This window comes from Hemitrygon akajei, chromosome 9, assembly GCF_048418815.1.
Source record: "Hemitrygon akajei chromosome 9, sHemAka1.3, whole genome shotgun sequence".
Taxonomy (NCBI): Eukaryota; Metazoa; Chordata; class Chondrichthyes; order Myliobatiformes; family Dasyatidae; genus Hemitrygon; species Hemitrygon akajei.
In genome coordinates, this window is record NC_133132.1 from 40540007 (window position 1) to 40563018 (window position 23012).

Sequence of the window (23012 nt, forward strand, 5' to 3'; positions counted from 1 at the left end):
ATACTCCCCAATGCCATCAGGCTTTACAATTCAACCGCCAGGACTTAAGAACTTTTTAAAAGCTATTATTAATGCTTTTTGAGATAGTGATTTAGATGCATATCATATTTTTTTACTGAGTTAAGTATTGTATGTTATTAGTTTTGCTACAACAAGTGTATGGGACATTGGAAAAAAAGTTGAATTTCCCCATGGGGATGAATAAAGTATCTATCTATCTATCTATCTATCTATCTAAGTGCTGCACCTGCCCTTACACTTCCTTCCTCACCACCATTCAGGGCCCCAGACAGTCCTTCCAGGTGAGGCGACACTTCACCTGTGAGTCGGCTGGTGTGGTATACTGTGTCCGGTGCTCCCGCTGTGGCCTTTTATATATGGGTGAGACCCGACGCAGACTGGGAGACTGTTTCATTGAACACCTACGCTCTGTCCGCCAGAGAAAGCAGGATCTCCCAGTGGCCACACATTTTAATTCCACGTCCCATTCCCATTCTGATATGTCTATCCACGGCTTGCTTTACTGTCAAGATAAAGCCACACTCAGGTTGGAGGAACAACACCTTATATACCGGCTGGGTAGCCTCCAACCTGATGGCATGAACATTGACTTCTCCAACTTCCGTTAATGCCTTCTTACCCCAACCCTGATATATTTAGTTTTTTCCCCCTCCTTTTTTTCCTTATTTTTCCCTCTCTTTCTGCCCATCACTCTACCTGTTATCCATATCCCCCTAGTTCTCCCCTCCCCTTTCTTTCTCCAGAGGCCTCCCGTCCCATGATCCTTTCCCTTCTCCAGCTTTGTATCCCTTTTGCCAATCACTTTCCGGCTCTCAGCTTCACCCCACCCCCTCCGGTCTTCTCTTATCATTTCGCATTTTCCCCTCCCCTCCTACTTTCAAATCTCGTACTATCTTTCCTTTCAGTTAGTCCTGACGAAGGGTCTCTGCCCGAAACGTCGACAGTGCTTCTCCTTATAGATGCTGCCTGGCCTGCTGTGTTCCACCAGCATTTTGTGTGAGTTGCTTGAAATTTCAGCATCTGCAGATTTCCTCGTGTTTACAAATTAAAATTTCTTGTTTCTCCAAATTTCTGCATGATACAAGAAGTCTGAGATTATATTTGTGTTCAGCGTCAAGCGGTCTATCATGGCCATAAAATATTTTGAGGAATTTACACTTAGAAAACAAATTACTGTTCAGTGTAACTGGACAGGTGGAGATTCCGCAAACACCAGACGTCAGTGGTGAGGATGAATATGTCAGTGATAGTGAATGAAATGGTCATCTCAGCTTTTGGTTCAAGGTCTGTTTTGTATTATTGTTTCAATAATTTAACAATTTGAACGAATGGATATTTAACCCCATTTTTCAACTCCTCTCTGAACTTACTCTGGGTTGCAGCATAAATACACGTGTTGGTACAGGAACCGAGAAGCCTCAGCATGAATCCGAATTCCTGGAAAATGAAATCCGGATTACTAAGGGTTTTGTCCGTATAATTAAAGTTTACAACCGGCCAGTATAAGGAATGTACAACATACGTAATCCACATCAGTATAAAATTGGCTGACAAAGCAAAGAGTAAAACGATGGATTTCCTCCTGTTCTCCGTCTCTGGGTCAGCGCGGTTCTCTCCCTTACTGTTGGTGCGGAGTCCCTTACGGAGACGATTGGCTGTAACAATGTTCCTGACAGTCAGGATATTAAACACCAAGATCAATGCAAATGGAAGGATTGGTGTTAATAAACTGTCAATCCATTCGTACACAGCCCAGAAAAGCGAGCTGTAATAATACGGGGTTTGAACACAAAACCACGCGAGATTGCCAATAATCACCCCGGGTACATAAAGAAAGTACCAAGTGATGGATCGTAAACATGCGACGGTGCTCTCTGATACTAAAACCACAGCCGCTGTTTTCTCGGAACAATACCTTGTTTTGAGCTTCTGACAACAAATTGCCACATATCGGTCAAAGGTGAAAGCGACCGTGAACCAGACAGAACAGTCCAAAGCTGCCAGAGACAAAACAACTTTAACTGAACACACAGGAGTGATGAACAGGAAATTAATTGGGAAATGTATGTTATTAATTCGATTCAATATTACATTGATAATGACCAGTATTAGATCCGCCGCAGACATTCCAATCAGGTAACGGGTGATGCATTTGGAGAGACCACACTTCCCTCGATTCAGGATCACAATCGCCACGAAATTCACTGCAAGAGGAGGAATTAGACAGAAGCAGTTAGTTTCTGGACTGACAGAAGTGTCAGATACACGATCACATACCAGATATGAAAACTACAATCGTACATACAAAAATCATTCCATCTCCCAGGCTGAAGTTGTGACAATTCTGCGTGGACATTGGAAGTGTGAACTGCGGATCTGACAAGCAACAGCCGAGCAGTATTGGGCACAGGAACTCCCAAAGCCAAGCATCGCAGTACAATGTTCCACCGATGGACAGACCGCGGAGCGTGCAGCGTGCGGGCAAATACAGTTGGGAAGGACTGGACCTGAGGTTGCTCAGCGTTGACTGCAGTCTCTGAGATTACATGTCAACAGGGCAAATAGACGACGAAAGGCTTCTCCTGATTCCCACCGGCCTTTCTCAGTCAACCGATGGACCCGCAGTAACAGAAATCAAATGGCGAGTTCTCAGAGCAAAGTCTACAGTCATCTTCCGATGATTCCAGTCATGGTGAGCACTGTTGGCCTGAAGGGGCCGAATGGTCTGTTTCTGTGCTGTATCATTCTCTGAGATTCTTTATGTATCAGAACAACGATCGGTTTTTCCAGTAACCCACGTTTCTGTTGATAACGCCTGGTTTCTGTATCGTGCAGTGGGACACAATGCAATCTCCCCCATCTCACCTTTGACTGCATTCGGTCACCCAGCTACTGAATCAGCGGTATAGTTTCTGTGCTGTGCTGTTTTACACAAATAAATGGCTCATTGGATCTCCGAACTCCTTCGGAGCTGCGATGATCAGTAAATTTACTTACGTTGCAAACAAAATGTTTAGAAAGTTGGGAGCAGGACCTCACTGTGCGGTAATCCCGCTGATTGAAGCGGTAACACTAAATATATGCCTTTTCAAAACGAGCGGAGCAACAACACAAAGCGGTGATTCCGTGATCGTCCCCTTACCAATAACTCCAATGGCCGCAAGAACTGGATAGTAAATGCGCTCGATCTGGAAGATGATTGGGTATCCCATTCTCTCTAAGAAACGTCTGGTGTGGTGGACTCGCTACTTCTGACTAGCCAAATATCAATCAGTGTTCAGAGAAGCCTCCTTTTATATTGGAAACTGTCCCGGGGAGACTACTGCTCTTGAAATGCAATGAAGTGGATTAGTCACAGTTAAATGAACAGGGAGACAACCAATCATTTTATTCCAACGTTTATGATGCAATGGAATGTATTTTAAGGATTTATCATGCAAGAAGTTATTGCTCATAGTTTTGAAATCTCTGAATTTAGGGAGATGCCGTTGAACCATTACCCTTTCACGTTATCAAATGAAGATATTTGACCTCACTCATTGCCTGCAGTGTGTGCTGGCCTGTCGGGGCGTCAATTAGATTTCAAAATTAACGCCTTATCCTCCACTCCTATTCCACCCCAAATAGGGTAAATATCATCTACCACTCTGACCGCACTGTGTGTAGCCTCCCGCAGTTTTGAACCCATCGCAAACAGGGTGCAGTGGCAATGCTGCTACCTCATGCTGTAGTTGGTTGTCCAACCGGGAATCTGCCTGCACTGCCAGTGGATTTGGTAACCCAATCTTTCCAGAGTCCAAGAAGTAGGTGTTTAGTGAAAGTGCTGAGTTCAGGAATTGAGAATTTAGGTTGCAGTTATATAAGATATAAGCACAACCACGCATGGTGTAATGCGTACAGCTTTGATCAGCTTGTTAGAGAAATAGGTTATTTAACTAGAAGTACAGTATTAGTGCTGTTTCATGCACCTATGCTGAGTTCCTCTTTTTCATCAGCTTTGCCTCCAGCCTCCACCCTGTCCTTAAGTTCACTTAGTCCATTTCTGACATCTCTCTTCCTTTTCGTAATCTCTTTGTCGTCATCTCTGATATCTTTAATAAACCTGCAGATTTCTTTTGCTACCTTGGCTATACTTCTTCTGGCCCCGTCCCTGTAAAATGTCATTCCCTTTTCTTAGTTCCTTCCTCTCCTCCGCATCTATTCCCAGGATGAAGTCTTTCTTTCCAAAATATTAGTGATATCCTCCTTCCTCAAAGAACGGTGTTTCCCTTCCTGCACCATTGATGTTGCCTTCACTCGCATCTCCATTTTCTGGAGATCTGCCATCATCGCATTAACAGGGATAAAGTTCCTTTTCTCTTTATATAGCTCCCATGAGACTCAGCATCCAACACACCATTCTGCACAACTTCCGCCATCTTAAGCCGGATCCTTCCACGAAAAATATTTGTATCCCCCTCTCCTCTTTGCTTTCTCCTGGGATCATTATCTCTGTCAATTCATTCATCCACACTAGTGACCCTGCTGCCCACATCTGTGTAATGAATATCCCCTTCCTGGACCTGGGGGCCTCTTCCTTTTGCCCAGTTTGGTTTTCTGACCACAGCAGTTGCCACTTGTAAAGATAAAACAGTTGTAGGTTAAAATTTCAATTAATATGCTTTGTTGAGCTTCTGACATGAACGGGAGCCAGTGTTGAAATCTGAATGTAAATGGAAAACAGTATTCAGCATTAAGTTGGAAAGCTTTTAACCAGACACATCATCTATAGAAAGGAAGGTGTTGATCACTGCACCTGGTCTGTTGCTGTATAAAACAATGGGTTTATACCCATTGTTTCAATTTGGCTTGTTTCAAAGCAGATAACGTTGGTGAAGTTGTTTAGTTTACGGAAGCTTACAGTGCGGTTGGAGACATTCAGTCAGCACATCAAGAACCGATGTATTAATAAATTGGGAGTTTTATGTACTCCAGGAAGTTAGTTTCACAGCATTGATGGTGCATAGTTTGGAACTGTATCTCGAAGAAGCTTTTAGATCATTTGTGTAAAAAGGGTATCTGTGAAGTTTCCCAAGTGGCAGAAAAAATCGTATATATGTAGGGGCAATTCAGGCTATATAGAATGGAAAAGGAACATTAAGAATACTGATAGAAAGATGTGGTGGCTGGAATCCATTCCTCCGGCTTCGATTTCCGCTGTAGGCATTTTGTTCGTCTGCATCTTGGTTAAGTTTTTTTTTTAGCTTAGGAATTGTACCTGTTATTTGGAAATACTTTGTATTTTAGAAATGTTTTATAAGAGAGAAATACACAGTCAGTTTTAAATGTGTTTTAAGAATGTTTGGAGTTCAACGTATGTCAATGACACCAAATGAACTGCGGCTCAAGTGCATTGTATAGCTGGAGGTATCTTCACCTTGCTCAAATAGTGGGTAATGACAGTTAAACATGCTGTGGAAAATTAATATGAATCGGAACTTGTAGGTTTTTGCAAACAAAACCGAGTGAGGCGTTTTATGTTTAACGAAACCGGTAACATATTAAATTGGACTCCTAACTCTAAACACAAAAGTGCGCTTGATATTCTTACGTAATCGGGACGTCACGTCAGACTAGCCTCTTAAAACGAAACAACAACTCAATGTCGGTGGGTGTGAATTATTACATTTCTCCGAATTACGTTACCCCGCAGAGCCCCCGCCCCCCAGAATTCCCTAAAAGTGCCATTGCGAGCCTGTCTGGTGCTCGGGTCCATGTTCAATGGGGCGAGGAATCACGGGTGTTTCTGGCTTGCCCAGAGGTGCGTTCACACGCTGATGGTCGTTTTGTGATGTCCCGTTTAAGGCAGTGCACTGAAATACGTTCAGGTTTACATTTCTTATCTATGATAAACGTCTTTTCTCCCTGTTCCAAAACGCGGGACCGACCATCGTAAGAAATGTTGGTGTTAGTCATTCCCGACGAAAAGAAATGACGCAGAATGTAGGTCAACAGGAACCCAAGTGTGCTCTATGCCATGATGGGAGGTAGGAAAAGGAATTGAATTTCTGAGGACACTGTTGAGAGGCCGACAGGGCGGTCGTGGCGTCAGGTATGAAGTCATGATCATGCCAAAACTAATCGGCCAGGGAAGCTTTTGTAGCAGCCTGTAAGGATTGGTGAAACCACTCACTAGGCCATTGGACTGTGGGTGATACGACATAGTGTGATGTAGCCTTATCTGAGGTTCTAGGCCATCACAGTCCAGAGGTCTGATATGAATTGGCGACCACGGACAGAGGAAATATCGGATCGGGTGCCAAACCGAGCAACGTAGGATGCCGACGAACACCCGAACCACGTCTGCGGCCGTTGTCGATGCCGGAGAGACGAGCTCTGGCCACCTGATGCCCATGGACCTTAATAGGTGCTGATGGCGCATGAACACGACGGTTATTTCTTTTCGGGCTGGCACTCCACACAAACCTCAGTCCAATTACGCCCCTCCTTCCCGAGTCTGTGCCAAACAAACTTTAGTGCATCCAGTTTCTGTGAGGCCTTCCGGCCCGGATGCGAGAGACCATGCATGGAGGTGAAAACAGGCTGACTCCATTTTGCGGGCACGATGGGACGAGGACGGCCAGTTCAGGCACCGCACAGGAGAGAAACCCCAGAGTTTCTCACTCAGGTCAGACGTTACACACGTCGGGATAAATCTGCAGGAGGCCACAAACAGTGCGGTCAGAGTGGTAGATGATATTTACCTTGTTTGAGGTGGAATAGGAGTGCAGGAGAATGCGTTAATTTTGAAAACTAATTGACGCCCCGACAGATCAGCACAAACTGCAGGCAATGAGTGAGGACAAATATCTTCATTTGATTACGTGAAAGGGCAATGGTTCAACGGCATCTACCTAAATGCTGAGATTTCAGAACTGTAAGTAAGAACGGCTTTCATGATAAATCCTTAAAATAGATCCCATTGCATCATAAACGTAAGGCTAAAATGATTGTTGGTCTCCCTGTTCATATAACTGTGACTAATCCACATTACATTACAAGAGCAATAGTCTCCCCGGGGCAGTTTCCAATATAACCGCGGCTTCTCTGAACACGGATTGATATTTGGCCAGTCGGAAACAGCGAGTCCACCACACCAGACATTTCTCAGAGACAATGGGATACCCAGTCATCTTCCAGATCGAGCGCATTTACTACCCTGTTCTTGCGTCCATTGGAGTTACTGGTAAGGGGACGATCGCGGAATCAACGCTTTGTGTTGATGCTCCGCTCGGTTTGAAAAGGCATATGTCCGGTGTTACCGCATCAGTCAGCGGGATTACTGCCCTGTGAAGTCCCTCTCCCAACTTTCCAAATATTTTGTTTACAATGTAAGTAAATTTACTGGATTTCTTTTGCTTTCGCTGGCCGCTGGGGCATCGCAGCTCCGGAGGAGTTCGGAGATCCAATGAGCCATTTATTTGTGCAAAACAGCACAGCACAGAAACAGACCATTCAGTCCACAACAAGTGTGGCGACCAGGGTGCCTCCACTATACAGCTGATTCAGTAGCTGGGTGCCCGAATGCAGTGAAAGGTGAGATGGGGGAGATTGTATTGTGTCCCACTGCACGATACAGAAACCGGGCGCTATTAACAGAACCGCGGGTTACCTGATTGAGAAATGTATTCGAATGTTCGAATGTATTCGTTGTTCGAATACATGAGCGATCGCAGAGAATAATACAGCACGGAAGCAGACCGTTAGGCCCATTAAGGTCAATGGTGCTCACCAAACAAAGCCATGACTGGAATCATTGGAAGATGACAAAGACATTGCTCTGAGAACTCGCCGTTTGATTTCTGTCACTGCGGGTCCAACAAAGTTCTGTGTCGTTGCTACCTTCACTGCTTCTTTCAAATGTCCTTCAGCATCGAGGAGAATCCATTCATTGGTTGAATGAGATAGGTCGGTGTGAATCAGGAGAAGCTTTTCTTTGTCTGTTTGATCTGTTGACATGTAATCTCAGAATTCTCAAACAACTCTGAGCAAATTCAGGGACAGTCCTTTCCAACTGCATTTGCCCGCACGGTACCACATTCCGCGGTCTGTCCATCGATGGAACATCGTACTGCGGTGCTTGGATTTCGGAGTTCCCATGTCCAGTACTGCTCGACTGTTCCTTGTCAGATTCGCAGTTCACACATCCACTGTCAACGCTGAATTGTCACAACTTCAGTCTAGATAGATGGAATGTTTTTTGTATGTACGATAGTAGTTTTCATATCTGGTATGTGATCGGGTATCTGACACTTCTGTCATCGAGAAACTAACTGCTTCTGTCTAATTCCTCCTCTTGCAGTGAATTTCGTGGCGATTGTGATCCTGAATCGGGGGAAATGTGGTCTCTCCAAATGCATCACTCGTTACCTGATTGGAATGTCTGCAGCGGATCTAATACTGGTCATTATCAATGTAATATTGAATCGAATTAATAACATACATTTTCCAATTACTTTCCTATTCATCACTCCTGTGTGTTCAGTTAAAGTTGTTTTGTCAATGGCAGCTTTGGACTGTTCGGTCTGGTTCACGGTCGCTTTCACCTTTGACCGATATGTGGCAATTTGTTGTCAAAAGCTGAAAACAAGGTATTGTTCCGAGAAAACAGCGGCTGTGGTTTTAGTAACAGTGAGCGCCGTCGCATGTTTACGGTCCATCACTTGGTACTTTATTTATGTACCCGGGGTAATTATTAACAATGTCCCGTGGTTTTGTGTTGAAACCCCGTATTATTACAGCTCGCTTTTCTGGGCTGTGTACGAGTGGATTGACAGTATATTAACGCCACTGCTTCCATTTGCATTAATCTTAGTGTTTAATGCCCTGACGGTCAGAAACATTATTACAGCCAATCGTCTCCGTAAGGGACTCCGCACCAACAGTAAGGGAGAGAACCGCGTTGACCCAGAGATGGAGAACAGGAGGAAATCCATCGTTTTACTCTTCGCTTTGTCTGCCAATTTTATACTGATGTGGCTTACGTATGTTGTACATTCATTAAACTGGTCGGTTGTAAACTTTAATTATATGGACAGAAACCTTAGTAGTCCGGATTTCATTTTCCAGGAATTTGGATTCATGCTGAGGCTTCTCGGTTCCTGTACCAACACGTGTATTTATGCTGTAACGCAGAGTAAATTCAGAGAGAAGTTGAAAAATGGGGTTACATATCCATTCATTCAAATTGTTAAATTATTGAAACAATAAAATAAAACCGACCTTGAACAAAAAGCTGAGATGACCATTTCATTCACTATCACTGACATATTCATCCTCACCACTGACGTCTGGTGTTAGTGAAATCTCCACTTGCCCAGTTACACTGGACAGTAATGTATTTTCTAAGTGTAACTTCCTCAGAATATTTTTTGGCCATGATAGACCGCTTGAAGCTGAACACAAATATTATTTCAGACTTCTTGTGTCATGTAAAAATTGGGAGAAACAAGAAATTTTAATTTTTATTGAAAATAGTGCATTTAATTGCATAACAGTGTTGGCAGCAATAATTTAATTATGCTAAAATGCTTTGTTGTTGATTTTTATTTGTACTCAGTGTCTGAGGCTTTCACTTAAATGTCCAGCAATAGTCAGCCAGCATTGATGGATTCCAGTTGGCTGATACCACTTCTCCATGGCTGCAATGTCCTGGTGAAACCTTTCACCATGCGGCATCCCTGTCAGCGCCAAGATTTGAGGGAAGAAGTCCAAATGGAAATGCAGAAGATGATTCTTTAGTAACATATTGCACTTCATTGTTTTGTATGCTTGTGGCATATTGTCAACTAGGTTGGTGCCCTGTCGTGGCCAAGAATTTTTTACACTGCATTCTTGTTTGTCTCTGGTCAACCTAGAACTTTCTAGAATTGTCTGTCATTGATGACCTGTTTGAGTTGTGGACCCACAAAAATGTCTTCCCTAGTCATGGCATCGGTTACTCTGGGAAACCTCCGTCTCAAATATTGAAATCCTTCATGGAAATGCTTGTGGTTGACGAATCAGTTTCCATCCTTGTGGTCTTGAACGCAGTAATTCCCATTTTGCCTTTGACAAACCCAAGTCTCTGACCAGCTCACTGAATTTAGGTTGAGTTTTCGGATGAAGTTCATTCGACATAAAGGATTCATAATCTGTATCATTATCAGTGTCGTATCCCATTCCTGGCCTATACAGTATGGGATCTTCGCCTGCCTCCTCTAGACCCTGTCTCTGGTATCTTTGGTATTGGAAGCCTATTGTCGTACAGCACAGGTCTCATGGCTGAAGGGAAATTGGGGTATTCAATTAATTGAATCCTGACGAATGGTCTCGGCCCGAAACGTCGACAGCACTTCTCCCTATAGATGCTGCCTGGTCTGCTGTGTTCCACCAGCATTTTGTGTGTGTTGTCATTCAATTAATTTCTTTTTTTTAGCAGAGAAACCAGACACACTGGTCAGACAGATGTAATAGTCTACTACATGATCCTTCTGCTCTTGCCAATCATTGGGAGAGCGAGACATATTGACCTCTGTGCCAAGCATATGTTAAGCATCAATTGAGAGGAGCTATCAATTTTTTGTTGCCAATATTCACCAGATTTGAGCTCATAGACATTCTTAAGAAGAGGAGTCTTGCTCTGTCTTTCAGAATTAAGTGTATACGCACCACAGATATAACTGAAAGTATCGTGCTGCCGCAACATTGTCACGACATTTTGTTATCACAATTACCCCCGAAATACAATGATTTCCTTATACCAATTTAAACATCCAGACCTATTTGTCTCACAATCAAGTCTCTGTAATAGCCACAACATCATATTTCTATGTGCTGATCCATGCTCAAATCCTGATTCTCCATTTAAGCGAATACATGCAATCCATCATTCTTTCACTAGCTAGTAACTTATTCCTACCTGTCCTTCTTTACATGTGTTCTGCATGGCATTAACTTATGCTATACCCTTCAAAGTTCAAAATTCAATGTAATTTTATAACAAAGTACGTATATGTCACCACATACAACCCTGAGATTCATCTTCCTGTGAGCTTTCACAGTAAATACAAAGAAACATTACAGAATGAATGCAAACCTGCACACAATTTGGAAAATCATTCTGCTAAAGACAACAAACCGTTCAAGCACAAAAATAAACAAATATATATATTAATGGACAAATAAACAAATAAATAAGGAAGCAAGTAAGCAATGCCTATTGAAAATATGAGATGAAGAGTCATTGAAACAGAGTCCGTTGGGAATAATTCAGTGATGGAGTGGATGAATTCGAGATAGTTATCCCCTCTGGTCAAGAGCCTGATGGCTGAGGGGTAAGGACTGTTCATGAACTTGGTGGTGTGTGTGTGTGTGTGTGTGTGTGTGTGTGTGTGTGTGTGTGTGTGTGTGTGTGTGTGTGTGTGTGTGTGTGTGTGTGTGTGTGTGTGTGTGTGTGTGTGTGTGTCCTGAGGTGGCTGTACATTCTTCCAGATGGCAAGAGCGAAAGGGGAACGTGAGCTCATTGGGTGGCGGTGTTTGATGATGGATGCTGCTTTTCTGCTATAGCTCTCTGTATAGATGTGCTCAGTGGTGGGGGGGGGGGGGGGGGCTGTACACAACAAGACGGACAAGTGATCAATGTCCAAATATAAAAAGAAAAAATCAGCAAAATAAAATGATAATATTAATAAATAAATAAGCCATACACATGGAAAATATGAGAGAAGAGCCCTTGAAAGTGAGTCCATAGGTTTTTAGAACAGTTCTGTAATTTGGTGAATGAAGTTGCGTGACGTTATCCACTCTGGTTCAAGAGCCTCATGGCTGGGGAGTAATAATTGTTCCTGAACCTGGTGTTGTAGGTCCTGAGGTTCCTGTACCTTTCTCCACTTTCTATCCTGGTGTTTTGATTTCCAGTCAATTTTGTATCAACTTCCAGTCAACGGTGTTGAGGCTGAGAGAGCTGAGAGCCACCGTTGCTCTACCAATTGCTTGTCCTGGCCAATCCACACAGATACGTTGACCATGAACGATCACCAATACCATTTCTGCCAGAGGCTAAATAAATCTGGCATGTTCCCATCAACACCTGCAAATTTTAATCACTGCACCATAGAAAGTATCTCAACTCAAATCATAATGGTTTGGTATGACAACTTCTCTGCCTGTGCGTGGAAGAAACTGCAGTGCTGCGGACATACCTCAGCACATCACAGAATCTGGCCTCACCACTGTGCACTCAGTCCAAACTTCTCATTGCCTCAGTAAGGTAGCCAACACGTTCAAAACCCCCGACTATCCTCGATGTTCTCTCTTCTTCATTCTTCCATTGTGCAGAAGACACAAAAATTTAAAGCTTGTACCACTAGACTCAAAGACAGCTTCAGCCCACTACAATACGACTATTAAATAGTGTCCTGGTACACTGCGATGGACTCGACTTCACATTCTACCTCATTATGACCTTGCACTTTATCATTTACAGCACTGTAACTTTTAGTAGCTGTTTGGATTTATTTATTTATTGATAGATACGGGGAGTTACAGTCCCTTCCGCCCAATGAGTCATGTCGCCTAGAAATCTACCTATTTAACCCTAGCCTCATCACAAGACAATTTACAATGACCAATTAACTTACTATGCGGTATTCTCAGGATTGCGGGTGGAACCCGGAGCACATCAGATGAAACGCATGCACTGACGGGAAGAATATACAGGCTTTCTTACAGAGGACGGTGGAATTAAATTCAGAACCCTGGAACGTTCCAAACTGTATTTGGGTCACACTAACTGCTAAGTTACTGTGGCGCCCCTATTATTTTACATTGTACTACCTCAATGCACCTATTAATGATCTGATCTGAATCAACAGAATGCAAGACAAGCCTTTCACTGTCATGGTCCGGTCCATAAAATCCTCATTCCGGTTCGCGGTCCAGTTCATGCACTTTATTTCAGGTTTTCTGGGTTTCCCCAGCTTCTGTTGAGGCCGTTTTGCCGCTACCTAGCGTTGGGAACTGTCTCATCGTGTTTGGTTTTCTGTGTAATGAGTCCCGGCCTGACGTCCTGTATGCAAGGAGGGGTCCCGGCTCGGTGTTCCATGTCTCTGTCTCTTTTTAGGCTCTGTGTCCTCGTCATGTCCATGTGCCTCACCCAGCACAGGAGTACCTTGCCCAGCCTGGTGCTGGGATTCCCTCGTCCTGTGCTGAGGTTCCTGTCCAGGAGTCTCTCGTCCTCGGCCCGTAACGTCGTCATGTCCTCGCCTGTTTCTGGACTCCGAGCCCAAGTCAAGACCCAGATTCTGGGTCCTTGTCCAGTCTCTGTCTCGAAGTCCAAGCCCAGGCTCCCAGTTCCCAGTTCCATGACCTGGTCCCCTTTCCTAGTCAAGTCCTAGCCCAGGCCCGGAATCCTTGTCCTGTCCAGGGCCTGCGTCATGTCCAGTGTCCTTTCTTCCCCACTTTCCTTGCTTCCTTCTCACGACTAGACCTGTTCCTGGTACTTCAGTGTCTGTGTGTTGCATTTGGGTCCACTCCCATCTCTCCCCTTATGATATTCACTGTATCTCAGTACCTGTGACAATCATTATTCCAGATCCACTTTGGATTATACCGTTTGTCCTAGTGCCACTTTGGATCCCGTCTCTTCATCCAGGTCATTTATAAAAATCACCAAGAGCAGGGGTCCCAGGACAGATCCTCACGGCACTCCACTCGTCACCGACAGAGTACTTTCCTTCCACTACTATCTTCTGCTTTCTTCCTGTAAGGCAATTTTTTATCCAAACAGCCAAGGTTCCATTGATCCCATGCTTCATGATTTTCTGGATGAGTCTCTCGTGGGGGGTCTTGTCAAATGCCTTGCTAAAATCCATGTAGACCACATCTACCTCCCTACCCTCATCATTTGTTTTTTTACCTCTTTAAAAACTCAATTAGGCTTGTGAGGCATGACCTTCCCTTCACAAAGAAATGTTGACTATCCTTGATAATCTTCTCCAAATGCTCTTTGATCCTACCGTTAAGCTCATTTCCAATAGTTTGCAGACCATCAACGTTAGACTCACCAGTCTATAGTTCCCAAGATTCTCCATATTACCTTTTTTAAACAAGGGAACTACATTTGCCATTCTCCAATCCTCCGGCACCTCCCCTGCAGCCAAAGATGATTAAAAGATCATAGCTACTGCTCCAGCGATCAAATCACTCAGTTCCCACTGTAAACTGGGGTATATCGTGTCCAGCCTTGGGGACTTATCAATCTTGATGTTTTTAAGAAGATCCAACACTTCTTCTTCCTTAATCTTCACATTGTCCAGCACACAGGCCTGTTCTACTTCGACCTCACCTTGATCAAGATCCTTTTCACTTGTGAATACTGAAGCAAAGAACTCATTTAGGACCTCCCGAACCTCGTCCGCCTTCAGGCACATGTCTCCTTCTTTGTCCTTTAGCGACCCCATCTTCATTCTTGTCATCCTGTTCTATACACATAGAACGCCTTGGGGTCTCCTTAATCCTACATGCCAAATCCTTCTCATGCCCCCTTCGAGCTCTCCTAAGTCCTTTCTTAAGCTTCTTCCCGGCTACTGTATATTTGTTATGATCCCCTTCTGCTGCCTGCTTCTTGTATCTAACATATTTGGAGTATCTATCTATGTATTGGATCTGGAATTTCTAGTTCCTGCCTCATCCCTTCATCGTTAGCCATTCCGCAGTTAAGCACTTTCCCATTTTGTCTGATTTTCTCCTTTTCCTTAGCTATGCTGAAGCTAAGGGAGTTGTGGTCACTCTCACCAAAATGCTCCCTCACCAAGAGGTCTGCCACCAGGTTAATTACCCAGAACTAGATGCAGTATGGCCTCTGCTCTCGTCGGTCGGTCCACATACTGTGTCAGGAATCCTTCTTGAAGACAGCTGACAAATTCAGCCCCATCTATGCCCCTTGCAGTTAGGAGGTGCCAGTCAACATGAGGGAAGTTGAAATCACCCATAACTACTACCCTGTATTTCCTGCACCATTCTAAAATCTGCCTGCTTATCAGCTCCTCGGTGTCCCTAGGGCTATTTGGGGGCCTATAGACCACTCCCAGCACAGTGAGTGATCCCTTCCTATTTCTGACTTCCACCCACACCGACTCAGTGGACACTCCCTCTGCAGCATCCTCCATTTCTATAGCCGTGATACTATCCCTGACCAGTAAGGCGAATCCCCACCTCCCTTTTCTATCTCCCATCCTATTACTTTTAAAACACTTAAACCCCTGTACCTGCTTCAGCCAATCCTGCCCTTCCTCCAGCCAAGTTTCAGTAACGGCCACAACATCGTAGTTCCACGTACTGATCCATGCTCTAAGTTCATCCCCTTTATACCCAATACTCCTAGCGTTGAAATAGACACATTTCAAACCCTCTAACTGGCTGCATGTATGTTTTGTTCCCTGCCTGTTCTTCCTCACCAACTCAGAATTCATAGCATCATGCCCTTGTACTTCTACCCTAATCTCTGCACTCACAGTCTGATTCCCACCCCCTTCCAAACTAGTTTAAACCCTCCCCAGCAGGTCTAACAAACCTGCCCGCCAGGATATTGGTCCCTTCCAAGTTCAGGTGCAGCCCGTCCTTTTTGTACAGATCAGACCTTCCCCGGAAGAGATCCCAATGATCCAGAAATCTGAACCCCTGCCCCCTGCACCAGCTCTTCAGCCACGCATTCATCTGCCATAACTTCCTGTTCCTAACCTCTCTGTCTCGTGGCACAGGCAGCAATCCCAAGATTATCACCCTTGAGGTGCTGCTTTTTAATTTCTTTCCTAGCTCCCTATATTCCATCTTCAGAATCTCATCCGTACTCCTATCTATGTCATTGCTCCCCACGTGGCCCACGACATCTGGCTGCTCATTCTATCCTGAGAATACCGAGAACTCGATCTGAGATATTGCAGATATCGCGGACCCTGGAACCAGGGAGGCAACAGACCATCCGGGATTCTTGATCTCTCCCACGGAAGCTCTTATCTAAACATCACTGCTGCTCTCCTCTTTTCCCTCCTTCCTTTCTGAGCTGAGGGTCCAATCTCGGCGCCAGAGACGCGACCACTACAACTTGTCCCAGGTAGGTCATCCCCACCAACAGTATCCAAAACAGTATACTTATTGTTGATGGGAACGGCCACAGGGGTGTTCTGCTCTTTCTGTCTATTCCCCTTCCCTCTACTGACAGTCACCCAGTTACCTGTCTCCTGACTTTTAGGGGTGACTGTCTCCCTGAAACTCCAATCTATTACTGCCTCTGCCTCCCTAATGATCCGAAGTTCATCCAGATCCAGCTCCAGTTCCTTAACTCGGTTTGACAGGAGCTGCAGCTGGATGCACCTTTTGCAAGTGTAGTCACCATAGACAATTGTGCTGTCGCTGACTTCCCACATCCTACAATCGGAACACTGGAGTGCCCTATCTACTGCCTCCATTACCGACTCCTGAGTTAATGAAATTAATTAGAGAAATATACCCGGCTTTACCTCTCTGGGAGTAGGCTCGACCTCCGCCTCTTCTCACCAAAACCTCTCGAGTCAAAGCTCCCCTCCTCCCCTGGCCGTTCTGCTTGAGCTACCCCTCTTTTTATTTGTTTGAGTTTTTTCAATTTTCAGATTGCCCAATCAAACCTCTTGGTCACCTGACCTCGATTGCCGACTCAGCTGCTTTCTGCTGAGTCTGAGCTATTCAAATCTTTGTTGACTTGATTGCACAATCCAAGTTCGAGCCATAGCCTCAAAGCTCCACTCCTTCACTGGTCCACTCACTCACTGAAAGCTTCTGTAAGCTGTAAGCTTCAGGAAACTGACCAACTTAGTCAGCGTTATCTGATGTGAAGCAAGTCAAATTGAAATAATGGATATAAACCCATTGTTTTATACAGCAACGGGCCAGGTGCAGTGATCAACATCTTGCTTTCTATAGACGATGTGTCTGTTTAAAAGCTTTCCAACTTAATGCTGAATACTGCTTTCCATTTACATTTAGAATTCAACACTGGCTCTCGTTTGTGACAGAAGCTCAAAGAATACGAATAGAAGAAAGTTTAACCTGCAGCTGTTTTATCTTTACAAGTGACAACCAAACTTGGCAAAAAGAAGAGGCCCCCAGGTCCAGGAAGGGGCTATTCATTATACAGATGTGGACAGGAAAGCCATTAGTGTGGGTGGACAATTGGACATCGGATTCATGGAGAGAATGACCCCAGCAGAAAGCAAAGAGTGGAGGGAGAGGCAGATAAATATATATTTCGTGGTAGGATCCCGTTGAAGATGGCGGAGGTTGTAGAGAATGATGCGTTGGATGCAGAATCTCATGGGTAAGGACAAACGGAACTCTATCCCTGTTAATGCGCTGATGGCAGATCTCCCGAAAATGGAGGAGATGCGAGTGAAGGCAACATCAATGGTGCAGGACGGGAAACACCGTTCTTTGAGGAAGGAGGATATCACTGATATTTTGGAAAGAACGACCTCATCCTGGGGACAGATGCAGTGGTGAGGAAGGAACTGAGAAAAGGGAATGGCATTTTACAGGGACTGGGCCAGAAGAAATATCGCCAGTGTAGCTATGAAAATCGGCAGGTTTATAAAAGATATCAGAGATGACGACAAAGAGATTGCGAAAGGGAAGAGAGTTGTCAGAAATGGACTAAGTGAATTTAAGGACAAGGTGGAGGCTGGAGGCAAAGCTGATGAAAATGACGAATTCAGCATAGGTGCATGAAACAGCAGTATTACTGCTAGTTTAGTAACTTACTTCTATAACAAGCTGATCAAAACTGTACGCATTATACCATGGGTGGTTGTGCTTATATCTTTTATTACTGCAACCAATGTTCCCAATTCCTGAACTCAGCGCTCTCATGAACACCTCCTTCTTAGACTCTGAAAAGTCTGGGTTACCCAATCCACTGGCAGTGCAGGCAGATCCCCTGTTGAACAACCAACTACAGCATTCTAACATCAGCGGTAGCAGTATTGCCCCCACACTCTGTCGGTGATGGGTTCCAACCTGGCAATGGAGGGATAAAAGGTTATACAGGTCGGTATAAGAATGCAGGAGGCCACAAACAGTGCATTCAGTGTGGTAGATGATATTTACCTTGTTTGGGGTGGAATACGAGTGGAGGATAAGGCGTTAATTTGAAAACTAATTGACGCCCCGACAGATCAGCACACACTGCAGGCAATGAGTGCGTTCAAATTTCTTCATTTGATAACGTTAAAGGGTAATGGCTCAGCGGCATCTCCCTAAATGCTGAGATTTCAAAACTATGAGCAATAAATTCTTTCACGATAAATCCTTAAAATAGATCCAATTGCATCATAAACATTGGAATAAATGATTGGTTGTCTCCCTGCCCATATAACTGTGACTAATCCACATTATTACATTACAAGAGCAATAGTCTCCTGGAGTTTCGTTTTAGTGCAATGCAGTTGGAAATTTTCGAATGGAAGAAGGATACTACCGTGGCTGAGAAGTGAAGACAGAACCAAAGTAAAAGCAAAAGAGCGGTCATACAAGGAAGCCAAAGCTAGTTCGAAGATAGAGGATTGGGAAGTTTTTAAAAACTTGTGGAGGAAACAAAGAAGGTCATTCGGAAGGAAAAGATGAATTACGAAAGGAAGCTGGCGACTAATATCAAAGAACATACTAAAAGTTTCTTTAAGTATATAAAGGGTAAAAGACAGTTGAGGGTAGATATAGGACCAATAGTGTATGACGCCGGATATATCGTAATGAGAGACGCAGAGAAGGCAGAAGAGTGTCGGGGAAGTGAATTAGGTGCAGTGAAGATTACGACTAAGAAGGTGCTCAGGAAGATTAACGGTCTGAGGGTGGATAAATCTCTTGTACCTGATGGAATGCACCCTTGGGTTCTGAAGGAAGTAGCTGGAGAGATTGAGGGAGCATTAAGAGTGATCCTTCGAGAATCGCTAGATTCTGGCATTGTACCAGATGACTGTAAATTTGCAATGTTTCTCCGCTATTTCAGAAGGGTGGCAGGCAGCAGAAAGGAAACCATAGACCTGTTAGCCTGACATAAGTGGTTAGTCGTTGTTGGAATCAATTGTGAGGGATGGGATTACGGAGTACCTGGAGGCACGTGACAAGATTGGGCAAAGCCAGCATGGTTTCCTGAAAGAAAAATCCTGCCTGACAAACCTACTGCAATTTGTTGAAGAATTTACAATCAGGGTAGACAAAGGAGATGTATTAGATGCGCTCTACTTGGACTTTCAGAAGACCTTTGACAAGATGTCGCACATGAGGCTGCTTAGCAAGATAAGAGCCCAAAGAATTACAGGGAAGCTACTAGCATGGGTGGAGCATTGGTTAATCGGCAGAAAACAGAGAGTGGGCATAAAGGGATCCTATTCTGGCTGGCTGCTGGTTACCAGTGGAGTTCCGCAGGGGTCAGAGTTGGGACTGCTGCTTTTTACGATGTATGTCAGTGATTTGGGCTATGGAATTAATGGACTTCTGGCTAAATTTGCAAATTTGCAGCAGGTAGTTTTGAGGAAACAGCCTGGAGAGGGACTTAAATAGTTCAAGGAAATGGGCAAAGAAATTGCAAATGAAATACACTGTTGGAAAGTGTATGGTCATGCACTTTGGTGGAAGAAATTAACTGGCGGACTATTATTTAGATGGGGAGAGAATTCAAAATGCAGAGATGCAAAGGGACTTGGGAGTCCTTGTGCAAGATACCCTAATGGTTAACCCCCAGGGTGAGTCGGTTGTGAAGAAGGCCAATGGAATGTTGGCATTCATTTCTAGAGATATAGAATATAAGAACAGGGATGTGATGTTGAGGCTCTAAAAGGCACTCATGCGACCAAACTTGGAGTATTGCGTGCAGTTTTGGGCTCATTATTTTAGAAAGATTATACTGACATTGGAAAGGGTTCAGAGAAGATTCACGAGAATGATTCTAGGAATGAAAAGGTTACCATATGAATAACGTCTGTGCTGGTCCGAAAGAAGGCTCTGGAGTGGGGGCATTAGTGGCTGATCCGTCGGGGCAGCAAGAAAGAAGGTCCTGCGGGATGCCGGGAGTGAGATGGACGCAGCCAGAGCTGTTGAATCGCTTTGGAGAGAATACTAATGGCCATCGGCTGACGCTAGCTATCCATGGTGAATTCATGGACGGCGGCAGTAAGAGTGGACTTAGATAGTTTGTCGTCTGTTGAACAGTTACCTTTTCCTCCAGATGAAGCTGGGCTTGTCCGTACGAGATTATCTGCCTCATTGCTTCAGTAACTTCACCCAAGAAGAAGATCAATTGTCGGTAACTTGTCCCCCTAGCTGACGAATGAATTTCTGGGACAAGGTCATCTGCTCTTTCTGCTTTTCCATCGTTGTGTGGTCGACACTTCCTGTCAGTTCGTTCGGATATGGCCTAAGTGGGGAGAGAGACACACCAAAGCGGGTCGATAGCTAACAGACTTCAATGCGACCAGGAATTTAGGGAAAGGAAAACGACAAACGCTAGGCCAAACAGGTTCCCCAGCTAAATCTGACGATTGGAAAACTAGATACCAATACCACAGCTGAAAGGAATACTTAAATATAAAACGAATATTGTTAGTCTTCAGCGTCAGTCAGCTTGATAGTCCACTTTCTTATGCAAGGCCTAATGCAATTAGGTAGCGTTATGTTGCTGTACCTTGCTCAAGTCTTGACAAACACTAGAAAGAAAAGAAGGGAGTTAAATACTGTCATAATGAAATAATAATTAGCTGACATGTGCATATTCAGGAGCGCAGTTACCGAATTTGCTGCGCTGCCGAATCTGTGGTGGCGACAATCAGTAATCCTTAATCAGTTTCCCCAGAGTATTTGGGTTTTATTCCTGAATTGTATAAATAATGTGACAGAATGGTAGGTAGAAAATATAACCCAATTGCTTGATACTGAACACCATAGTGGTAATACTAATAGAAGCACTGTGACACAGCTCAAGCGACCCAGTTCAATCCTGACCTCGGATGCTGTCTGCATGCCATTTGCCTGTTCTCTTTGTGACAGCGTAGAATCCAGGAGAGGCACGAAATTGGATTTATAATTGACTCAGTGGCACGAAGCAGAGGGAAATGATCGAAGGTTGTTTTTCCAGACTAAATGCTGATGATAAGTGTTGTCCAACAGGTGTCGATGCTGGGAATGTTGTTGCCCATTCTTCATATAATCAATTTGGATGTAAATTTACAAGGCGTGCTTAGTGCATTTGTGGATGATGGTAAAAAGTTGGTTTCGTAGATAGTGAAGACGGTCCTCAAGGAGGATCTTGATTAGCTACGCCAGTGGGTTAGAGGATTGACAAATAGGTTTCAATCCAGATAAGTTTGAGTTGTTTCATTTTGGGAAGATGAATGATTGTAGTAGGACTTTTGCAGTTTGGACTGCTGAGGAGCTGAGGGAACTATAAGGGCATTGATCCCTGAAAGTGGCATCCCAGGTAAACATGGAGGCGAAGAAGGGTTTTTGCACGCTGGCTTTTATCAGCCAGGGCACTGAGTATAGACGTTGGGATGGCTGATATTTAGGATACTCAGAAATACAAGTTACCTTTTCTGTAGCTACAGTTGGAGTATTCCATACAAATTAGGTCCCCGTGTTACAGGGAAAACATTCTTTATCTAGCAGGAGTGCAGAGAAGTTTTACGAAGATGTTGTCAGGTCTCGAGGGACTGAGTAATAGGAATAGCTTGATGAGGCTTTGTCTTTATTCCTTACAGAATACAAGGCTGAGGGCTGACCTTATAAAGATGTATAAGCTCATGACGGATAAAGCAACATGCAAGCCCATTGACATTTTTTTTCCACGGACAGAATTCTACCATCCTGTTTGGCAACGTGTTTCAGATATTAATCACTCTCTGTGGCTAGTCCCCTAAAACATAGACCATTCTGCATGCCGTTTTGTGTGTGTGTGTGTGTGGGGGGGGGGGTGATGTGGTATGACCAGTTAGAAACATAAAGCAGTGTTCATGGGTCATGGATCATTCAGCATATTATAGTAGAGGGGAAGACGCTGTTTATAATTTACTGAGTGTCGATCTTCAGGCTCCTGTACCTCCTCCCTGATGGTGGAAAGAGAAGAGGTCATGTCTCAGATGGCGCGGTCCTTAATGTTACTTGCCAAATTCTTGAGGCACCACCTTTTGAAGATATCTTCAATAGTTCAAAGGGTTGTTTCAACTATGGGGATGGCTGCGTTTACAATGCTCTGCAGTTTCCTTCAATCCTGAGCTTTGAATTCTGAATAACAGGTGGTGATGAAACGAGTCAGAACGCTCTGTGTGGCACATCTGTGGAAATTTGCTGGAGTATTTGCTGACAAGCTAAATCTCCGCAAATACTTCAAAAGGGTGGATACAGACAGAACTATTGTTGTCAGAAACAAGCACTAGCATGGATAAATTGCAGTCTGAGTCATTGGTATTGAAGTCGAATACAATTTTGAGAAGAATAGAATATATAAACACGATGTATTATTGAAACTTTATACGTAATTAGTTAAAACACATTTGGAATATTGTGAAGAACTCCGAGCATATATCGAAGTAAGGATGTACTGGCACTGGAGTGGACCCAGAGTAGGTTTGCAAAATTGACACCTGGAATAAATGGGTTAATGCATGAGGAGAGTATGACGTGTCAGGAGTCCAGCAACAATGAATATATAACTGATTCAAGTTATATAAACAAACATAAACATTTATTAAACTCTGCTCAACAATAGCGAAAGGTATTCAAACGACTAACTTAACCGGAAGTTAACTGCTATATGGCAACTCTGGAACAGTTCTTAAAGTGGTAAATTCGAAGTCTTAAAGTGGTAAATACAAACACAATCTTAAAGGGGTAAATTCGAAAGTCCAAGTGATTTATGCAGTCAATTAGGAGAGACTTTCCTGAAGTAAAGA